At 32.9% G+C, this 21,416-nt stretch overlaps 1 long non-coding RNA gene across 1 annotated transcript; it reads right to left on the bottom strand.

Annotated features, from left to right (window-relative positions):
• Positions 1 to 10,384: 10,384 nt before the first annotated feature.
• Positions 10,385 to 20,477, bottom strand: LOC139528554 (uncharacterized). Its single transcript, XR_011665623.1, has 2 exons — positions 20,358 to 20,477; positions 10,385 to 11,120 (listed from the first exon to the last, which is right to left on the bottom strand). It is a non-coding gene; the product is annotated as an uncharacterized lncRNA (long non-coding RNA).
• Between the last annotated feature and the right edge of the window lie 939 nt (positions 20,478 to 21,416).

Raw genomic sequence — 21,416 nt, 5'->3', positions numbered from 1 at the left:
ACGTAAGTAAATTTTTCCAGATAAACAGAATAAATATCGTAATAACGATATAATTATATCGAGATCACGATGTCAAATATCGAAATAACCATATCAGTATATCGAGATAACAATATCATTATAAGAATTGCATATATAGAGATATAAATATACGAAATAAATATAACGATGCAAATATCTAGATAACAATATAAATGTTAGTATAACGATATAAATATATCGAGATGACGAATTATTCATATCGATATAACGATATATATTTTCAGATAACGATATATTATAAATTGTGTTGAGTCCCCTTTTGGCTTCCCTTACATTTTTCATACTAGGAGATCGCAAAATCGCGGTACAATTTGGCACGAGTACAGATTGTTTAAATTTCGTGGACTGTACCTCGACTGAGTATTCACTCAAGCGTATAAGACACGGTTCTATATCGGTCTCCGAATTCGGATATTTTCCGTGGAAAAGGGATTGTTTCAATGGCAAATTTAGGTAGTATAAAACACTTAAAGTATACGTCAAATATGGTTTAGGATTTACGGCTCAATGAAATCGATGTATTCTTTTACTAGCATAGATGTTACTTATTATATAATAATTACACTTTAAATGAATTCGAACATTTCAAAGTATCGACCAAACCCGTTTCGTTTGAAAATTCTATAAAAAAAATTACATAATCATTACATTAAACGGGCGGCGTCCTTGAACCTATGAAAAACCGTTGCATAAGTAAAATTTGTTCCAGCTATATTCAATTAAATTCGGTATTAGCTTGTTTTAAAGTACATAGATATTAATTGATTTGAATCCCAATTTAACACATGATATACATTTATAACGATATTTGTTTGATGTTTAATTGCTAGGAAAAATAATAACTGTTGATAAAATTGAAAATAAAGTGCCGACTAATTATGATAACATGTGATAATCAGCATTAAATGAGAATAACGAATTAACAATGTTGGGATATTTTCCGGTTTAGTTTGTCAAGACCAATAGGGCAGATCCAAGGATATTGAAAGGGAGCGTAATGTATATGCATATGTAATTATCAATATTATGACGCCAATTATTTAAATCATTGTAATAAATTAAATATGTTATCTGATATATCTTTTTTTAGGAATTTTGGTCCTCAATGCTCTTCAGCTTCGTACTTTATTTGGCCTTTTTAACTTTTGTGGATTCAAGCGTCACTGATGAGTCTTTTGTAGACGAAACGCGCGTCTTGCGTAAATACAAAATTTAATCCTGGTATCTATGAGTTTAATTATAGTATGTTCTATCTTTTATCTCACGTGACGGCAAGGCAGCAGAATTACAACATAGTATTATTCTGTGATTGATTTTCTCTTGTGTAGGCTATTTCTTTTTTACAAATCCCCACTACACTACATGCATGTTCTTACAGAGAATGACACAAGTTTACGCGATCAAACTTAATAGCTATATAGATATCCCTTTTTTCATTTTTTTTTTTTGCATTATAAAATTAAAGGTATAGTAACTAAGATGTGAAAGTATTCTCCGGTCATAAATATCTTGATATTAGTCAGATTATGTGCACTGAGACGCTTGATTGTGTGTGCATTTAATCAAATACAATTGTCTTGTTACTAAAAGTAATAGGAATTAGTTCAAATGTTGAATTGATATTCGGTACATTCATATTATGTTCATAGACGATATTTGAAATATATTTCAGTCTTCATGTGAAACTTCATCCTCTCGACTGATGTATTTTTTCAAATGCTGCTCTTAAACATCATTTATACAAGTACACACCCGTGATATCGCGGGTCCGTGACTGAATTAAAGAATATAACTATGCCTAAGCCTTATTTTAGTAATTAGTATTGTCATCTGATAAAATCATGTCGATTATAAGATACAAAGTTTTCTTTGCTTTCAAATCTTTCTATTTGAACCCGTCGACCTGGAACTTATCAATTATTGGTAATATTAATTATTTGGAAAACAAAAAGTCCTGGCTATTCAGGAATGGAGTATTTTTTAATCAACAGCATTGTCCTATATTAGTTATCTTAGAAAGTCTTGCTGATTGCTGAATAAAACTACAATAGGGAACAATTTGAAAATGATTGAATTTAGTAGTGTCAGCCCTTTGATTATGACCCGTGTATATAGCAAAATCCTAAATAAACCGTTTGGTGGTGCGCCTGTCAAATGCGGAACGTACAGATAAGGTAATAGCTAACAGGGGAATATACTATTGGTATCGGTATCGGATTCGACCCGGAACTTGTTAATTATTGGCAATATTAATTATGTGGAAAACAAAAGGGTCTGGAGTGGTGTAATTTTTAATCTACACCATTGTCCTATATTAGTTATATATAGAGTTGAATTCTTTGATTTGTCGTTTTTACCCGATGACGGCTGACAAATTGGACCTCGTAATTTTAGTATTATAGATGTTCATTACATTTGATTCCAGACCGGTTAGTACGTGATTGTATACTTTTTTAAATATCATACCATATTTAGTTTTCTTCTTGAAAACATCGAAAGTTTGTGTTTAATTCCCTCATAAACCTTTAACAAGTAATTATATCAGTCTACATGTGCGTATTTGTGCAACCACTCCACAAGAGACCACTCGACAGAGAAATAAACAACTATTGTTTACCGTGGGGGCCTTCAACAATTCAAAACCGCATAGTCAGCTATTTAAGGCCCCGAAATGACAAATGTAAATCAATGAAAACGAGAAGACTAACGGCCTATATTATGTACTATTCTAACTTATGAACTAAAAAACATATATGTACTGTAGCACAGCAACAAAGACAACAACTGAATTGCAGTTTCCTAAACTGAGATAGTGGTGTAACAGTACAACATGAGAACAAACTATGTAAATCATTTTAAAAGGCTTAACTCGTTAGATGAACACACATAGAAATGTATCTAACAAAAACACAGAGTTGACGTGGGAGGGTATTTAAACACCTAAACAACAGATAGACTTTAAGTACAGACCTGAGAGTACTCGCAGTTACTGACAGCTAGTTCAAAGCCAATCACAACTAATGATTCAGATTCTAAAGTTTATTGAAGTCTCAACACTTGTATAACATTATACATTCCAATATACATATAAAATATTGCGTATAACATGAAATATTGGAAAACATATATATAACATTGCGTATATTAAAACTAACAGTAAAATATCATTTATTTAGCTTATAAATACTAAAACATAATATACAAGTGCCATTCTATTAAGAATTATGAGAGACTAAAATTTAAGATTAAAGGATTAATTATATACAATATTTTACATAATTTTAAAACTATATATATCTAAGATTTAAAATACATCATTAGCTATATACAAATAAAAAAAATGTTCTTCTACATAAAATATTAAAGCAGGTTTTAGCAACTACCTGACATAGTTCTACATTACTGAATAAAAATATAATTTTTTCGTCAATAGACAAGTTATAAAATTGATCGTTATTTTTTACTGCTTCATTATACAATATATTTCGAAAAATGAAAAATAACATCATGCATCTAATCAACGATCTAGCTATAAAAATCCTATATTCAAATTACTTGAAAGTTAAAACAAATCAAAATAAAACATTTAGTCATAATGAGAACTAGTATTCGAAATCATATTATTTTTAAATAAACTGTTTATGTAAAGATTATATGTTTACAGGTATACAGACACATTCATAATTTATGTTTAAATGGGAAAAAAAGCAATTTCAATAATGTGCAATAAGTAGACCATGTAAAACCAGTAAATCAAATTGAAATAAAATATTAATGATTCTTCCTGGTTAAACGACGAGTTTGCTAATTGTTACAGAAAATAAATCAACGAAAACTTATGTCATCATCCTAGTCTATTCTTTAGATACGTTACCACTGTCCCATGTTAGGGGAGAATTTGTCGTAGTAATGGGTTGTCGTAGGTTCATATAAAATTGACAATGGAACTGGGGAATGTGTCAAAGAGACAACAACCCGACCAACGAACAGACAACAGCCGAAGAGCACCAATGGGTATTCAATGCAACGAGAAACTCCCTCATCTGGAGGCGTGCTTCGGCTGGCCCCTAAACAAAAATTTATACTAGTTCAGAAAAAATGGACGTCATACTAAACTCCGAAATATACACAAGAAACGCATATCTCTGTCTTGAATGTTTTTTTCGTAAAGTGTTTCGTTACAAATTATGTTTGTAAACAGACAAATATATGGTATACACGATCTTTACGAATGCCAATATGACATAAACATTTAGTCTTGTAGTAGAAATTGCTAATAACAGACGACTTTTTACTAACTTTTGAATTTTACCAAATTTATGTAAAATTGAAAATTGAAATCAGGAATATGTCAAAAAGACAATAACCTGACCAAATAGCAGATGATAATAAAATGTACCTACTGTGGACTCATTATTATTCGCTAGATACAAATTTTCCTGGATTTGATGGTAACAGTTTAAACACGAATTGAATTACAAATTTCCCGTAAGGTTGTATACAGCCTTTGGCAAAACCACGAAATTAAATGTCCACGAAAATACAAGCTTTCTCCAATCCATGAAAATTGGTACCAATAAAAATAAATGAATCTACTGTGACAGTATATTAACATCAATTTCGACATGTGATCGATGATGGCACCTGTGAGCCTCTTGTTTAGATGATCCCTTTTTATGCTCTGGTTGCATGCACAATTTGATAAATTCGGTTAAATCATCCATTTTCGTGTCTGTTACCTACAAATGTAAACTGAGAATATATAATGTACAAAATGTTCGTTTAAAGATGTGTTAAAAAAAAGTCCAATTTCTATACGTGTTACGTAAGAAACTATCATTGTTAGAAATGCTGGCAATTATACAAGTACATTTGTAATAAACAAATTAGTGCTTCATTGCTGCGACTAATACCATTTCACAACAAGGGAAATATTTTCAAACTTTTTTTTTCTTGTATACTGTGTCTGTGTCACTCGTAGTATGCGGGAAAAAACAGTTTGGATAAACTGCAACTGGTTTGTTGTCAATCATATTTTAAGAGAAAACTTTTGATTAATTGAATACATAGTTTAAAAAAAAAAAACATTTTAGAGGAATTAGAAAAATTAAAGAAACATTAAAATGAAAATTAGATGAAAAAGAAGACGTCATGGGTCCCTACACTAAAAACTGTGTCGACATGCCCTATTACCCAGCTAGCTGATGCTGTGAACTGATTTCTTGTGGAATTAAATATTTATAGAGGTTTTAAGCACTGAAGCACTTGAAACCAACCAGTGGAGTGTTATTTTATATTGTTCCACATATTAAACTGTGTAACAGTTGGTTACTGTCCATGAAGGTTTTAAGAGAGTTTGTTAACCTGGGTTTAGTTTGTACTGATTGAATTCCTAATAAATAAATCATATTGATATGACGTAGCATTCACATTGAAGTATGGTTGGTTGGCAATTGTATGAATGAATTGTAATAATGCTATTTATAGATTGGCCAGGTTTCTAGATCATGGAATTTATAGTCCAGGGGTTGAAGTCATAAAACTTTTCTCAGTGCTTGGAGCCCAAAAATCCTGCTCGATACATGAAATCCAATATTACTGACTCGGAAGTTTTATGACCGTAAGGCCAGAGCTTAGGAGTAGTAGGATGCTAGGGATGGTCTTACTAGTATATCAAAATCTGTGAAAACACCAAATATTGAATTCCCTGTGAAACAAGGGTTCTTTCTGAAATCCAGAGACAATTTCATATAAAAAAAGAAGATGCGATACGATTGCCAATGAGATAACTCTCCACAAGAGTCCAAATGACACAGAAATTAATAACAAGTAGTCAACTTACCGTACGACCTTCAACAATGAACAGATCCCATACTGCATAGTCATCTATATAAATGGCCTCGAAATTGCAACTGTAAAACAATTCAAACGAGAAAACTTACGACCTAAATTCTCTACCACATAATGAATGAAAAATAAGTATTATGTAACACCGCAACAACCACTGAATTACAGGCTCCTTTCTTGGGACAGGCACATACAGCATGGAAGAATGAAGAGGGGTTAAACTAGTTAGAAGGCGCCAACTCTCCGAACATGGGATAGTGGTGTAACAGTACAACATAAGAGCTTAACTGCCTAAAAATTGTTCAGAGAAATTTTAGCGAACTTTCTTGTCGCAGATAAATTTTTACGTCATAACATATCTGTTATTTGATTGGTTGGCTAAATATAAAAATAAGATAATTCTATTATATACACTTAGTTCAAATTGACTGTTTAATTCAAATAGAAATTGTCCACATAGACATAAATGAATTTATGAAATAAATTAGATTAATAGATAGACAGAAATTTAAATAAGCACAGATGACCAGCAAGTAAAGATCTACAATTTTGACAAAAAGCAGGAAATCGACCAACGAATCCTTTTTGAAGTTATTAAAATAAAGAACGACAAGAGTCAAAACAAATCATTAAAACTTTTCAAAAACCTCTTCACAGTTAACTTAATAACGAATCAAATCGAAGTTCTATTCAATTTGATTATATTTTGAATTGACTTTCAAAATAGTTACCTCACATTATAAAATGAGGATCATCTAAATAGAATAAATCAGAAGACTAACATAATCATGATATAAAAACTCAACAGCATACAAGACTATATGTCACTGAGCAACACGAACCCACCAAAAAACGTCACTGAGCAACACGAAATCCACCAAAAAACGTCACTGAGCAACACGAACTCCACCAAAAAACGTCACTGAGCAACACGAATCCCACCAACAAACGAGATTGGTCTTATAATGCGTCAACTAAATGAACTGGTGGATATAAAAAATGTTCAGTAGTGATTTGCCGTGACATAAGATTTGTTTCTTCCACAACGTTTTTGATTGTTTCTTTGACAATATCCATTTTTGCCTACATAATGATAATCTGAAAGGTTATTTGGTTCCATAAAATTAAATCCGTAATTCATTTGGTCGAACTACTATAATTTAATGTTCAATAAATATGAGCCTTAAGTTTACACTTCATCTAAATTTTCTAAGTGAATACTGTTAAATACGATCTCTTTTGGTTGTTTACTTTTTGTCATATCAAGGCCTTTTATGCATTGTAGCGTACTATGCTGTATTGGTTTTGCTCATTTATGAAGGGCAAACGTTGACATAGCTTATTATTGCTTTAACATTTACAATAAAACATATATATCTTTTTATGTGGTTCATAAGTGTTTCTCGTTTATCGTTTTTATATAGATTAAACCGTTGTTTTACCCCATTTGGATGGTTTTACACTGGTAATTTTTAGGGCCCTTTATAGCTTGCTGTTCGGTGTGAGCCAATGCTCCGTGCTGAAGGCCGTAATTTGACCTATAATGGTTTACTTTTATTAATTGTTACTTGGATGGAGAGTTGTCTCATTAGTACTAATATCTATATAGGTCATTCAGTATTTGGTGGATAGCAATATTATTTTCAATAATACCACGTCTTTTTATTTGTAAATCAAAGCCTTTGAATCTTGACTTGTAGATATATTTTTCATTACGTTCGTGTGAGAGTTCATGTTAATTGTTTTTATATAAATGTCTGTTATTTGTTTTAAAAGTTTACCTCTTTTCGTAGATAAAGGAAAAATGATACTGCCAAAAAAATAATTGTATTGATTGTATCCATCAAATTTACCTGTTTTCTGCTAATTTGTAGGGTTGCTGCCTCTTTGACACATTCGCCATTTCTATTCTCAATTTTATCAGAAATAATTAGGTATATTTTCCGGTCTGCTCTGGTGGTTTGTATATATATAGTCCGTTAACACTTATAAGAGGGCAGGATATGGTAGCAATGAAGGACTAATGTGTAATGAGAGGAAGTAGTATAAGAGGGGCAGGATATGGTAGCAATGAAGGACTAAGGTGTAATGAGAGGAAGTAGTATAAGAGGGGCAGGATATGGTAGCAATGAAGGACTAAGGTGTAATGAGAGGAAGTAGTATAAGAGGGGCAGGATATGGTAGCAATGAAGGACTAAGGTGTAATGAGAGGAAGTCTTATACGAGGGGCAGGATATGGTAGCAATGAAGGACTAAGGTGTAATGAGAGGAAGTAGTATAAGAGGGGCAGGATATGGTAGCAATGAAGGACTAAGGTGTAATGAGAGGAAGTAGTATAAGAGGGGCAGGATATGGTAGCAATGAAGGACTAAGGTGTAATGAGAGGAAGTAGTATAAGAGGGGCAGGATATGGTAGCAATGACGGACTAAGGTGTAATGAGAGGAAGTAGTATAAGAGGGGCAGGATATGGTAGCAATGAAGGACTAAGGTGTAATGAGAGGAAGTAGTATAAGAGGGGCAGGATATGGTAGCAATGAAGGACTAAGGTGTAATGAGAGGAAGTAGTATAAGAGGGGCAGGATATGGTAGCAATGAAGGACTAAGGTGTAATGAGAGGAAGTAGTATAAGAGGGGCAGGATATGGTAGCAATGAAGGACTAAGGTATAATGAGAGGAAGTAGTATAAGAGGGGCAGGATATGGTAGCAATGAAGGACTAAGGTGTAATGAGAGGAAGTCTTATAAGAGGGGCAGGATATGATAGCAATGAAGGACTAAGGTGTAATGAGAGGAAGTAGTATAAGAGGGGCAGGATATGGTAGCAATGAAGGACTAAGGTGTAATGAGAGGAAGTAGTATAAGAGGGGCAGGATATGGTAGCAATGAAGGACTAAGGTGTAATGAGAGGAAGTAGTATAAGAGGGGCAGGATATGGTAGCAATGAAGGACTAAGGTGTAATGAGAGGAAGTCTTATAAGAGGGGCAGGATATGGTAGCAATGAAGGACTAAGGTGTAATGAGAGGAAGTCTTATACGAGGGGCAGGATATGGTAGCAATGAAGGACTAAGGTGTAATGAGAGGAAGAAGTTATGTTCTCCCGTAAGTCGACGTACATAATGTATACTTTAAATTACCCGGTAGAACAAACAGTCATGCCAGTAATACAAATCTAAATAGATCTTATTAGTAACAAAGAAAAAAATAAATAGTTGATAGTAAATCTGACAACGACGCCATCACAAATGTTACTGTATTTATAGTCATACAGTTTATCAAAATATAGACTAATTGCCTTACAAGTATACACTTTCCTTCTAAAGTAAAAATAAACGAAACATATATATACAAGGGTAAACAAAACGAAAACACCATTGGATTAGTCTTTGCGTCCATATTAAAGCTCTTGACCCAGGAACACCAAACGCCAAAAACCCTATAATAAAATTGTGATGTATCAATTCCGAGGCACGCCAAAAGTATAATGACGATTCGAAACACAATAGCTTGAGGACAAAATAAAGAGAACTGCAAAACAAATAACATGCAATTTCAGCACACTGGATTTACAATTCAAAACCTATCAGGGTTTATTTTTACAAATTGGGACTTGGATGGAGAGTTGTCTCATTGGCACTCATACCACATCTTCTTATATCTATATATTATGTAGTTGGTGAAGTGCAAACTAAGTAATAATCTTACAGGTCTATGTACTTTCCGATGACAATTTTAGTAGAAAAAAGCCAAAAGCCTGGCTCATCATCGATCAACTCTATGCTAGGACACCCATTACGTTTTTCAATGTCTACATAAATATTGCAGCTGCAAGCTCTTTAATATCGTATTACTATGAGTTGAGAAACATTTACTCAATACGTGGATACAGATTGTTTGTTATATTGCCGATATGTGGATAATTCACATTTTAAAAATTCAAAACGTCTCTTTTGTCATAGATTCTTGTAAGATCCCCGCTATAGTAAAAGTCGAATGTTTGTTCAGAAATGAGGTGGATAAAGCTGCTTTAATGGTTTCTTTATTCTTTAATTCAGGAGAAAATTATAATGGGAACCAGAAACCTTGAAAAATGAAAACTAACTGAATTGTTGATTGAAAGAACATCATCAATATATCAGAATACGATTTTTTCTTATCTTCTTGTTTAAACAAGCGTGTGAAGGAACTCTAACCATGATAATAAGATAAAGTCGGCCAGAGGAGGTGCACGGTTGGTTCCAATTGGAACGCTGAAAACATGCTTGAAAATCCTACCTCCAATTCAACAAATATGTTGTCAATGAGAAATCCATCATACTGACATGACTGATCACTTTTAATCTGTGTAGCACGGGGTTTTTTTTTCGGGCTAATTTTTTTACAACATATTCCAAAATAATAAATTTGCACGTATAAAGGTGTTATTTGTATGGAGGAAAAAATTGTGTATCATTTCTTATCATGTGGTCTGGTGATATAAGGTTGAAAATGCAAATGTTTTGATAGAATTTATTGACTGAATGACCAAGATTTTAAAAATCAAAGAAGTCGAGTTCTAAAGAATCCAGGTGCGGTAAATGTCAACCCTCGAGTAAACTTTTTCTGTAATAACTCATTCGATACGGTTGAAATAAAGTATAATAACTATTATTCTTATTCCAAGCTGTTCAAACTGTGTTTACCTTATATGTCACCAACAAAACGGAGGCAATTGAAAATGTTATCGCTCGATCTAACTGAGTTGACAAATTAATGATAAAACTATTCAAAGAAACATTTATTCAAGAAATTAATGAAATATTTAGATGCAATATCTGGCTATTGCATTTGACTTGCTGCTCTTGCTTTCTAAAGTGTGTGTTTTTAATATGGGACTCGTACACATCAATCCATGTGAATTAAATGTATGACGCCATGAACATGTTTAATAACAATTGTCCATCAAACAATATTAGGCTATTCCAGATTTCATTCAGTAACAATATTGCGTTTTGATTTAACATGTTTAAGAAGTATTCTAGCTGTCGAGGGAATGTCAAGATGGCCATGTTTTTTCAAAATCTTTAACAAATCGTCAACAGCATTATGTTTTATCTGATATTTGTTAATCCAAGCGGCCAAATCGTCGCACAAAGTTTCATTGTATGTAGATTCATATCCGGATTCAGAGTCACAATCAACCGAATTGTCTTCTAGTCGTCTTTGTCTTCTGTTTCTTTGCTTTTCGTCCATTCTGAAATTTATATGCGTAATTAATACGACCGTATACACTGTTTAAACAGATACATAACAATACGAAACAGTAAAATTAACAACAATGTAAGGCAGTGGTATTTTGTCAGATGTTGGAAAACGGAACCAAATATTGATAGTATACAATTTGATTACAGATAAAATGTTTGCAATTCAAAGAAAATACCGTTAGGGAGCAACAATTTAACTTCAAGGACGGTTATGTTTTTTTGTTCGAGCCGGATTTTTTTTCGCGCACTTCGCGACCAATTTTATTTAATTTTAAAATGCTGTCAATCAAATCATTTTGATCAAATTCAATACTATAAGGTATGGAAAAATCTGGATTAAGGAATATTATTTTGTCCTCTACTTAAACAGAATGTTTTGTTGCCTCAATTTGGAATTCAAATTTTTTTTTTAAAGAAAATGCCATACCTTCGCTCTTTCCCCCCCCCCCCTCCTTTCAATGTTTTTTCCCTTATTTCAAAAGCAAATTTTATTAAAGATTAATATTTTGGGCTTTTTGAGGGATTTATCAAATAGTATATTTAGCTCCTTATTTTTATTGACATCTTCCAATTTGCATTATGACTGTTATATCTTTAAATAAAATTGAGAATGGAAATGGGGAATGTGTCAAAGAGACAACAACCCGCCCAAATAAAAAACAACAGCAGAGGGTCACCAACAGGTCTTCAATGTAGCGAGAAATTCCCGCACCCGGAGGCGTCCTTCAGCTGGCCCCTAAACAAATATATACTAGTCCAGTGATAATGAACGCCATACTAATTTCCAAATTGTACACAAGAAACTAAAATTAAAATAATACAAGACTAACAAAGGCAAGAGGCTCCTGACTTGGGACAGGCGCAAAAATGCGGCGGGGTTAAACATGTTTGTGAGATCTCAACCCTCCCCCTATACCTCTAACCAATGTAGTAAAGTAAACGCATAACAATACGCACATTAAAATTCAGTTCAAGAGAAATCCGAGTCTGATGTCAGAAGATGTAACCAAAGAAAATAAACAAAATGACAATAATACATAAATAACAACAGACTACTAGCAGTTAACTGACATGCCAGCTCCAGACTTCAACTAAACTGACTGAAAGATTATGATTTCATCATATGAACATCAGGCACAATCCTTCCCGTTAGGGGTTTAGTATCATACCATCATAACATATATGAGAAGAACATAACCCGTGTCATGCCAACAACTGTTTTTAGAATACATGTGTTTAGTTCCGATGCAAAGACCTTATCAGTGACTCAATATTAACGCCAAAATATGCAATCTTTAATGACTTGACAACAGTATCGTAATTATATCCTTTCTTAATAAGTCTATTCAAAGGTTTTGTAAGTTTCTGAGGTGAATACTGACACCTTTGTGCTTTATAAAGAATATTACCATAAAAAATTGGATGTGAAATACCTGAACGTATTAAAAGTCTGCATGTTGAGCTATATTTACGAATAATGTCTTTATACCGATGATAAAATTTAGTAAAATGTTTTGACTAGTTTGTGATATCGAAAACCCTGGTGTAATAATTTTTCAGTAATACATAAATTTCTCTCGTTAAAATCTAAAACATTGTTACATACGAGCGAATCGTACAAGTATAGATATATAAACACCGTAAGATGGTGACAAGGGAACGTCACCATCTAAAAACGGATAATTAACGATAGGAAATGAAAAATCATCCCTTTTATCATAAATTTTAGTATTCAGCTTTCCATTAGTGATATAGATATCAAGATCGAGAAAAGGGCAGTGGTCATTGCTAGTATTAGCTTTATTTAAAGTAAGTTCAACAGGATAAATTTCATTAATATACATACTGAAGTCGTCATTATTGAGAGCCAAAATATCATCCAAATATCTAAAAGTATTGTAACAAAATGGGGGTTCTTTGAAATGGAACTTGTTTTCCCTAAAATTGTGTGATGATGTTGTTAAAACCTTACCGTTTATTGACTGTTTTTATTTTATATTTCTTGTACAACTTTGTGTAAACATTGTTAACTTTTTATTATTCTTAACGTCCATGTTTTGAATTTATATTCGGAACTCCCCTCGATTGTTCATGTCAAATGAAGTACATAAACGTTTACCAATCGTTCCGAACATTATTTTGGTAATTACCAATTCCGGTTTTGGTAATTTAGGTATTTTACCTAAATGGTAAATGGTAAACCATTTCGGTAAATGGTAAACCATTTTGGTAATGGTTTACCGAAGTATAAATACTGAGGAGAGAAAGGTGAAAGCTCAGTACGACTTTACCCTGGGCAAGTGACACACGCTAATTCCAAGCGATTAAATAACCAGTAATAACCAGACTATTTCCGTATAATGTTGGCTTGTTAGGACTTGTTAGTTCCATAACAAGTTGTATTTAGAGAATTACTTCTCGAGAGAAACGTTATCTTTTGACATTGAATTTCCGTTATCATTTGCCGATTACCAAACTATCTTGTTCGTAAACTTTCTAGGTATTTATGTATTATAGTTCCGCTATCCATTTTTCTTTACGATATTCTAATATAAAAGTAAGGTATTTATTTGTTAAACTAGAATACTGCTACTTAAGTTATTTATTATGTGTACGAATTGCTGATATTTATTGCACGTAAATACAAGTTGATTTTTATTCGACGAGTTTGTTATTCTTACAAAAACCTAAACGGAACCAAACTAAGATCTATCAGAATACCACAACGTACCACAAAACCTATACAGAACCAACTGTAGATCTACCCGAATACCACGATACCAGAGAACCACGTTACCAAAGAAGAGTCGCCAGTTATAACTTTAGTTCATATATTCCATTCTTATAGCAACACACTAAGAGTTCCAATATTTACAGTTAACACCAAAGCCTGACCGCTCGGTTATCGTTACAGTGGTGGCAGCGGAGGCACGTACCTACATTTTTATATTCTTACAATAAGTTTAATAATATTTAAGATAAGGCATAAATAAATATAAGTAAAATGGATAGCGCGGAAAATAAATTTGAAACACCTAGGTTAACTGCCCAGGGTAGACCAGTACTCCCCCGATCTCGGTCCTGTGAAACTTTCCATGATCTGACGCCGACCGGAGAGATAAGCATAAGAGTGAACCAAGATCAATGGCCCTCACAAGAGAATACAGATAGATACGAAAAGGATGGTATACACCATACTGACAAAAGGCCATTGTCAGAAGGTCTATCACCATCAACGAAAGTGGCCATTGACCAAGCGAAAAATAAGGAAGTTTCAAATAGGGCAACGGTTGTGCATTTGGAACCAAATGCGACGTGGCCGGTAAAACAGAATCTTGGTGAAGAGTCAAGCACTCTTTATAACCATGCTGCCAGGTCTAGGTATGGGTTTTGGAGTCAGAAAGCAGAGGGTTCTACTATAGCAGCGGGTACTGTTATAGCAGAGGGTTATGCTGAAGCAGAGGGTACTGCTGAGGCAAAGGGTTCTGCTGAGGGAGACTCCGGGAATACAAGACGAGGCGCAACGTCTTGTGAATCCAGATGGGATTCGGGAGATTTACCTAGAACATTGGACCGGGGCGTACTCCATAATATGGGGGCAACGTACCAAGCATTACCTTTGACGTCCCGCGGACGATTCAGAGTTGGGGTTAACAGGACCGACCATGAACACCGTACTGATGAAATGACCAGTAATTTAAATTATTCTGGCATTAGTAATAAACCAATTTTTGACCATGATTATGATATAAACTTACCAAATAAAAACTATTACAAAAAGAAACCAGTACTTTATGATGGAGAGACTAATTGGGAAGACTATTTAGTTCAGTTTGAATTAATTGCAGCAATTAATAAATGGTCTGACCTAGAGAAAGCTTTAGAATTAGCTACTAGCTTAAGAGGTACCGCCCAAAGTATTTTAACCAATTTAAGACCAGAGATGCGGACCAATTTTGTACAACTGACTGCCGCTTTAGCGTCACGTTTTCAACCAGAAAACCAAGCAGAATTGTACAGGGCGCAAATGAAAAGTAAAATACGCGGTCGCACGGAACAAATACCTGTATTAGGCCAAGACATAAAACGTCTAGTAAGATTAGCGTATCCATCAGCTCCAATGGAAGTTAGGGATTATTTAGCACGTGATTGTTTTATTGATTCTCTAAATGATGCTGACATGGAATGGGCTATTTTCCAGGCCAAAGCAAAAAATATTGATAACGCCATTCAAGTAGCTCTGGAGTATGAAGCCTTCCAAAACAATAGACGTAAATTACGACACTAAGCCAGTCCGTGCTGTAAATAAATATATAATAATTTTGATTTAGATAGGGATTTGTCTGAACAATTTGATGACATTTCAGGTCGTCTTTCAAAAATTTAATATAACAGAAATAACAATTTTTAATTCCAAGAAATAAAAGTGGTAGACCAAATGACTGGTCGGGGAAACTATTAGTTACTGAAACTGAGTACCAAGTTTTAGCTGAGACTAATTATGATTTATAGGAGAGTCCAATAATTTTGAAAAATTGAGTCAGATAAATATATTCTGATAGTTGATATGTAATTGTCAATGGTATGTTTTTGACATAGAATTAAATTGTTTGATTGATACCAGGTCCATTGTATGTGGGTAGTTTTTTTATTATTTATTATTCATCCATGAATAATACCATGTCCAAGATTGTGAAGACAGTGTTAACCAATACACGTAGTGGGATACCCCTGCATGACTAATGGAAGCGTAGTTATGACGATGGGGACTGCTGTATTACCAACACAGTCTGATAAATACTCGGTATCGTGTCTCATTATTGCTGACATAGATATACTTGTATCAATGATTATTGAGTTTGATTTTTATAGATAAAAGTCCATGTATTTATTGGATAAGGGAAAGAGTTTTTGTAGATTAAATGTAATATTATTTCAGATTTTTATTGATATTGTGTACATTTGATGATTGTTGTGTAATATGTAATTTGTTTTCAGGAAAATTATTTGTAAATAGCGCAATATGATCATTCGTCCCGCAGAGAATATTTGATGGTGCTCTATAAACATTTGTCAGAATACACAGAATCATCATAGTATTTCTGATGCGAGAACATGCATAACGAGAAGAAGAAGTGTTGCTGTTTAATGAACATTCGTCTAGAACGTCAAGTGAAGAAGATTTGTCAGTACTCTATATAAACATTTGTTAAAAATAAGCAGAACTCGTATTTTATGAACTTTCGTAATGAGAAGAAGATGTGTTGGTGTTTTATGAACATTTGTCAAGTGAAGAAGATATGTCTGTGTTCTATAAACATTTGTTAAAATAAACAGAACTCGTGTTTTATGAACAATCGTCATGTGAAGAAGAAATGTTGGTGCTATATGAACATTTACAAAATTAAAAGATCATAAAGAACTGTGCGGAAGCTTCAACTTTGCGGGAAGATGAAAATGAACAATGTACACTCAGAAGATTGTATTTATATTTGATCAAATATTGTTTTATAATTTTGAATATGTATGCTATAGAATATTTTAATGAAAAATATTGGAGAACTTGTTTTAAATTTTAGGGAATGGCTATTCATGTTTGAGGGCAAACATTATTTTTCAAAGGTGGGGAGAGTGTAACAAAATGGGGGTTCTTTGAAATGGAACTTGTTTTCCCTAAAATTGTGTGATGATGTTGTTAAAACCTTACCGTTTATTGACTGTTTTTATTTTATATTTCTTGTACAACTTTGTGTAAACATTGTTAACTTTTTATTATTCTTAACGTCCATGTTTTGAATTTATATTCGGAACTCCCCTCGATTGTTCATGTCAAATGAAGTACATAAACGTTTACCAATCGTTCCGAACATTATTTTGGTAATTACCAATTCCGGTTTTGGTAATTTAGGTATTTTACCTAAATGGTAAATGGTAAACCATTTCGGTAAATGGTAAACCATTTTGGTAATGGTTTACCGAAGTATAAATACTGAGGAGAGAAAGGTGAAAGCTCAGTACGACTTTACCCTGGGCAAGTGACACACGCTAATTCCAAGCGATTAAATAACCAGTAATAACCAGACTATTTCCGTATAATGTTGGCTTGTTAGGACTTGTTAGTTCCATAACAAGTTGTATTTAGAGAATTACTTCTCGAGAGAAACGTTATCTTTTGACATTGAATTTCCGTTACCATTTGCCGATTACCAAACTATCTTGTTCGTAAACTTTCTAGGTATTTATGTATTATAGTTCCGCTATCCATTTTTCTTTACGATATTCTAATATAAAAGTAAGGTATTTATTTGTTAAACTAGAATACTGCTACTTAAGTTATTTATTATGTGTACGAATTGCTGATATTTATTGCACGTAAATACAAGTTGATTTTTATTCGACGAGTTTGTTATTCTTACAAAAACCTAAACGGAACCAAACTAAGATCTATCAGAATACCACAACGTACCACAAAACCTATACAGAACCAACTGTAGATCTACCCGAATACCACGATACCAGAGAACCACGTTACCAAAGAAGAGTCGCCAGTTATAACTTTAGTTCATATATTCCATTCTTATAGCAACACACTAAGAGTTCCAATATTTACAGTTAACACCAAAGCCTGACCGCTCGGTTATCGTTACAGTATTATTAAATTTCTTTATCAGATGTTGTTTCGATGGGTCTTTGCTTATTTTTGTCATAAATTGTAACTCATAACAATACAAAAACAGGTCCGCAATAAGTGGTGCACAGTTAGTCCCCATTGGAATTCCGATAATCTGACGATATACGGAATCCCCAAAGCGAACAAAAATGTTATCTAGTAAAAATTCAAGGGCATATATAGTATCAAAGCATGTCCAATTAACATAGTTTTTTTGTTTATATTGCTACTAAAAAATGACCTAAAAGAGTTTGAACATATATATTCACATTCTGATTTTTTGAATGCCCATTTAATTAGGTGTGTGAATTTTGTCTTAATGAGAATGTGAGGCAATGTGGTATACAGGGTAGAAAAATCAAAACTTTGAACAGATTCAAAATCACCAATATAAGCATGCAATTTATCAAGTACTTCCAACGAGTTCTTGACACTCCAAAAGTAATTTATTCCACTATTTTCGAAGGCCTTATTTGAACAATTTATTATCAGGTTTTTAATTGTACCAAGTGTGCTGGTAAGAAGAAATAGACAATTTAGTAGTTGAACAATGGCTTGAAGACGAAATAAATCTATATTTGTAAGGGGTCTTGTGTAGCTTCGGAAGCCAATACATAGTTGGGACTTTCATTGTATTTGGCTCTGCTTGTAAAGCGGTGCCTAAAAGTTTATGTTTGTTACAGATTTCGTTTTCTGAAAATGGAGTCAGTTGGAATGTTGGTGAATTGGTGATTTCCTTTTTCAGAACCTCAATGTAAAATTTACGTCAAACAATAATAATATTATTAGCAGCTTTATCTGCCGGGACAAAAACAAATTCCTTGGCTAGTTCTTTTAGTTTATGTTTGTCACAGTTTGATACGAGAAATAGGTTTATTGTTGTAATTGTTTATAGTAAAATGTTCTTTAAAATGTTGAATACGTATATCAACTATCTTCATTACTGAATTAAAAAAAGAGTCCAAAGATTTTTTGTCAGCTTTTTCCCGTTTTATCCATTTCATACAGTAAGTATGGAGTGAGTCGTGGATGATATTACGACACTCATTCCAATTAATAATTGACGGGGGACGATATTTAGGTCCTTTACTGAGGAATGATTTTAACTCTCGGTCTTGAACGATGTTAAGATCTCCTGTTATAACATGGGAAATGGGGCCATAAATATATTCGGAATTACTGCAATTACATGAAGTAGGTGTATTTTCACTGATATTAACATCTTTACACAATTGACTATAATTAAACACAAATTTCCGGGTAGATTTCTTGTAAATATAACAAATAAGAGGTAGCTCAGTATTGTCAAAATATCCAGGAATTTGTTCTTTAACAGAATGGTCGTTAAATATACCGGCAATATTTACAAAATCAAAGCCTTTATTGACATACTTAATTTCAATAAAATGTTTTTTATGATCTTCAGGGCGATTAATTTTGGGAAATAATTTAGAATAACAATATGCCATAATAATTTGAACAATTTCATACTTAGGACTGCTATATGAAATTGTGTTGCAATCCTCCAAAATTTTATTTAACTTATTAACCTGTAACGAACAGAGTTTTGTTAACAGATAATGTCTGCCGTTGTTTTTTGATATAGAAATTAGGTCCGAAATATTGGTATGATTGGCCCGAAATTTTCTTTGATTGCGATTTGTTCTACGACCGTGAGAACGTTACAAAGAACATGCAAATTGGGGTTATTGAATTATGCTATTTATAGCTCACTTTAAATGTCATAATTACTGTTTTGCTCGCAAAATATCCACTGCCAAAATATAACTGTTTAAAATATGATCAATAAATGTACGACTAAATAACGTTTTACATAAAATAATATTGTCCCTTGCAAGAAATATAATGTTGATTTTAGTTTAAAAAAAAAGACAGGTTGGAGGTTGGCTTATGATGTATAACAAGACAAACTATCTTGTGAATACACTGTAGTTATTTTCAACGTATGCCATCATTGTGTCTGTTTATAATATTAAACTGGCAACCTCTTGATCTTGATTGTTACTTCGACACAAGATTGAAACTACAGCAGGGGTCCAGTTTGAATATGATAGCTTGCTATCCTGACCTCAATTAAAATCAAATTAGCTGCACGTGTGTGGGGTTTCTGCAGACGAATTTTACAAAAGTTAATTAATACATGTTGTGTGTTACACTAACCAAATTATAATATATACATTGATATGTAAAGCAAGATATATTATGTCATGTTATGTACAACATATTCAATTAAATTCTTATTTTTTAAAACGATTTTAGACACGTGTTGCATTTTCTGCAGATGTGTAAAACCAGAACAGTGGTGAGATATATACATGTATATATAGATATAAGTAGGTCAGATAAATTTAATATTTGGTTCAGTTTTGAATTGTTTATTTTTCTTTTGTCAACAATATATAGCATGAATAGTAGATAAATGTTTACCTTGTTGTATTATGTATATATTATTCTGTTCCTATATAATAGAAACTTTCTAAAAAGTGAGAGATAAAAAACAACAGTGAAACAATACAAATAGTATAAATTTACTTACATTGAATCTACGTGCAGTTCGATAGAGACGCGGCTTTCTGAATGGCGCTAAATTTCACCACAATCGCGTCACAGTGGCACCCATCATCTGGGTCATAATTGAAAACAGATGCGCGTATATACATTGTATATTAAAACTAATCAATATCGTTCAATATAGTTCTACAAATAAAAAAACAGAAAAAAGTGTAAATTAAATTGAGTACAACAAAAGAAAAAGAAAAACGACAGTAAAAGAAGATATTTTGCTATATATGTCGATGATTAGGTGAGGACCATTTGATATTCTAGGGGTGGGGTGGGGGCAGGAGGGTTTGTTTTGGATCGGTTGTTTATTTTTGTAAACTAAGAGGACAGATTATCTATTTTCTGCACTATTGAAGCAAGATTTTTCATTTTCATTAAAGCAAGGGACTGATTATTTATTTTCACAACTATATTTATATTCGAAAACATACAACTTTTTTTTTAATTATTTGTTTATTACAAATAATACATGTATTATAGTCAAGTCATTATGTACAATTTAATCAGAATTAATCAACATCCTCTGCAGAAATTAATCTTCTATATTCTGACTGACTATACATGTATTGCATACATACACCGTATTAAAGTTTGGTTGTATTTAGCCTTTTTTTTAAAGTATTGGTAAACATAAAATTATTCCGCCGAGCGGAGCGAGGCAAATTTTCTTTTTGAAGGGTTTTGATGTCACTGAAGGCCCAAGAACTTAGAAGCTATAGAACAAATGATGCAAAATCATGCTTTCTGGGTGTTCCCCAGGCCATTTCTTAATCTGAAAAATGCAAGTTCTGTTTAATAAGTTCTTTTGACAATATTTGTGTCTCAAAGCAAATTGTAGATTCAGTGTAAGTGTTCCTGCGAAAATATGCCTCAAGTTAAATGAAACCAATTTTCAGACATTTCAAATAAATTTTAATAATATTTATACTTTTATTATGAAAAGATTTGGGAAATTTTCCCGATTTTTTTTTGGGGAAAAAGATGAATTTATGAAGAATCTGAGCCATCTCATACTTTCGATTAGACCTGCTGA

This window comes from Mytilus edulis, chromosome 6, assembly GCF_963676685.1.
Source record: "Mytilus edulis chromosome 6, xbMytEdul2.2, whole genome shotgun sequence".
Taxonomy (NCBI): Eukaryota; Metazoa; Mollusca; class Bivalvia; order Mytilida; family Mytilidae; genus Mytilus; species Mytilus edulis.
This window is presented reverse-complemented; position numbering and strand designations above follow the sequence as displayed.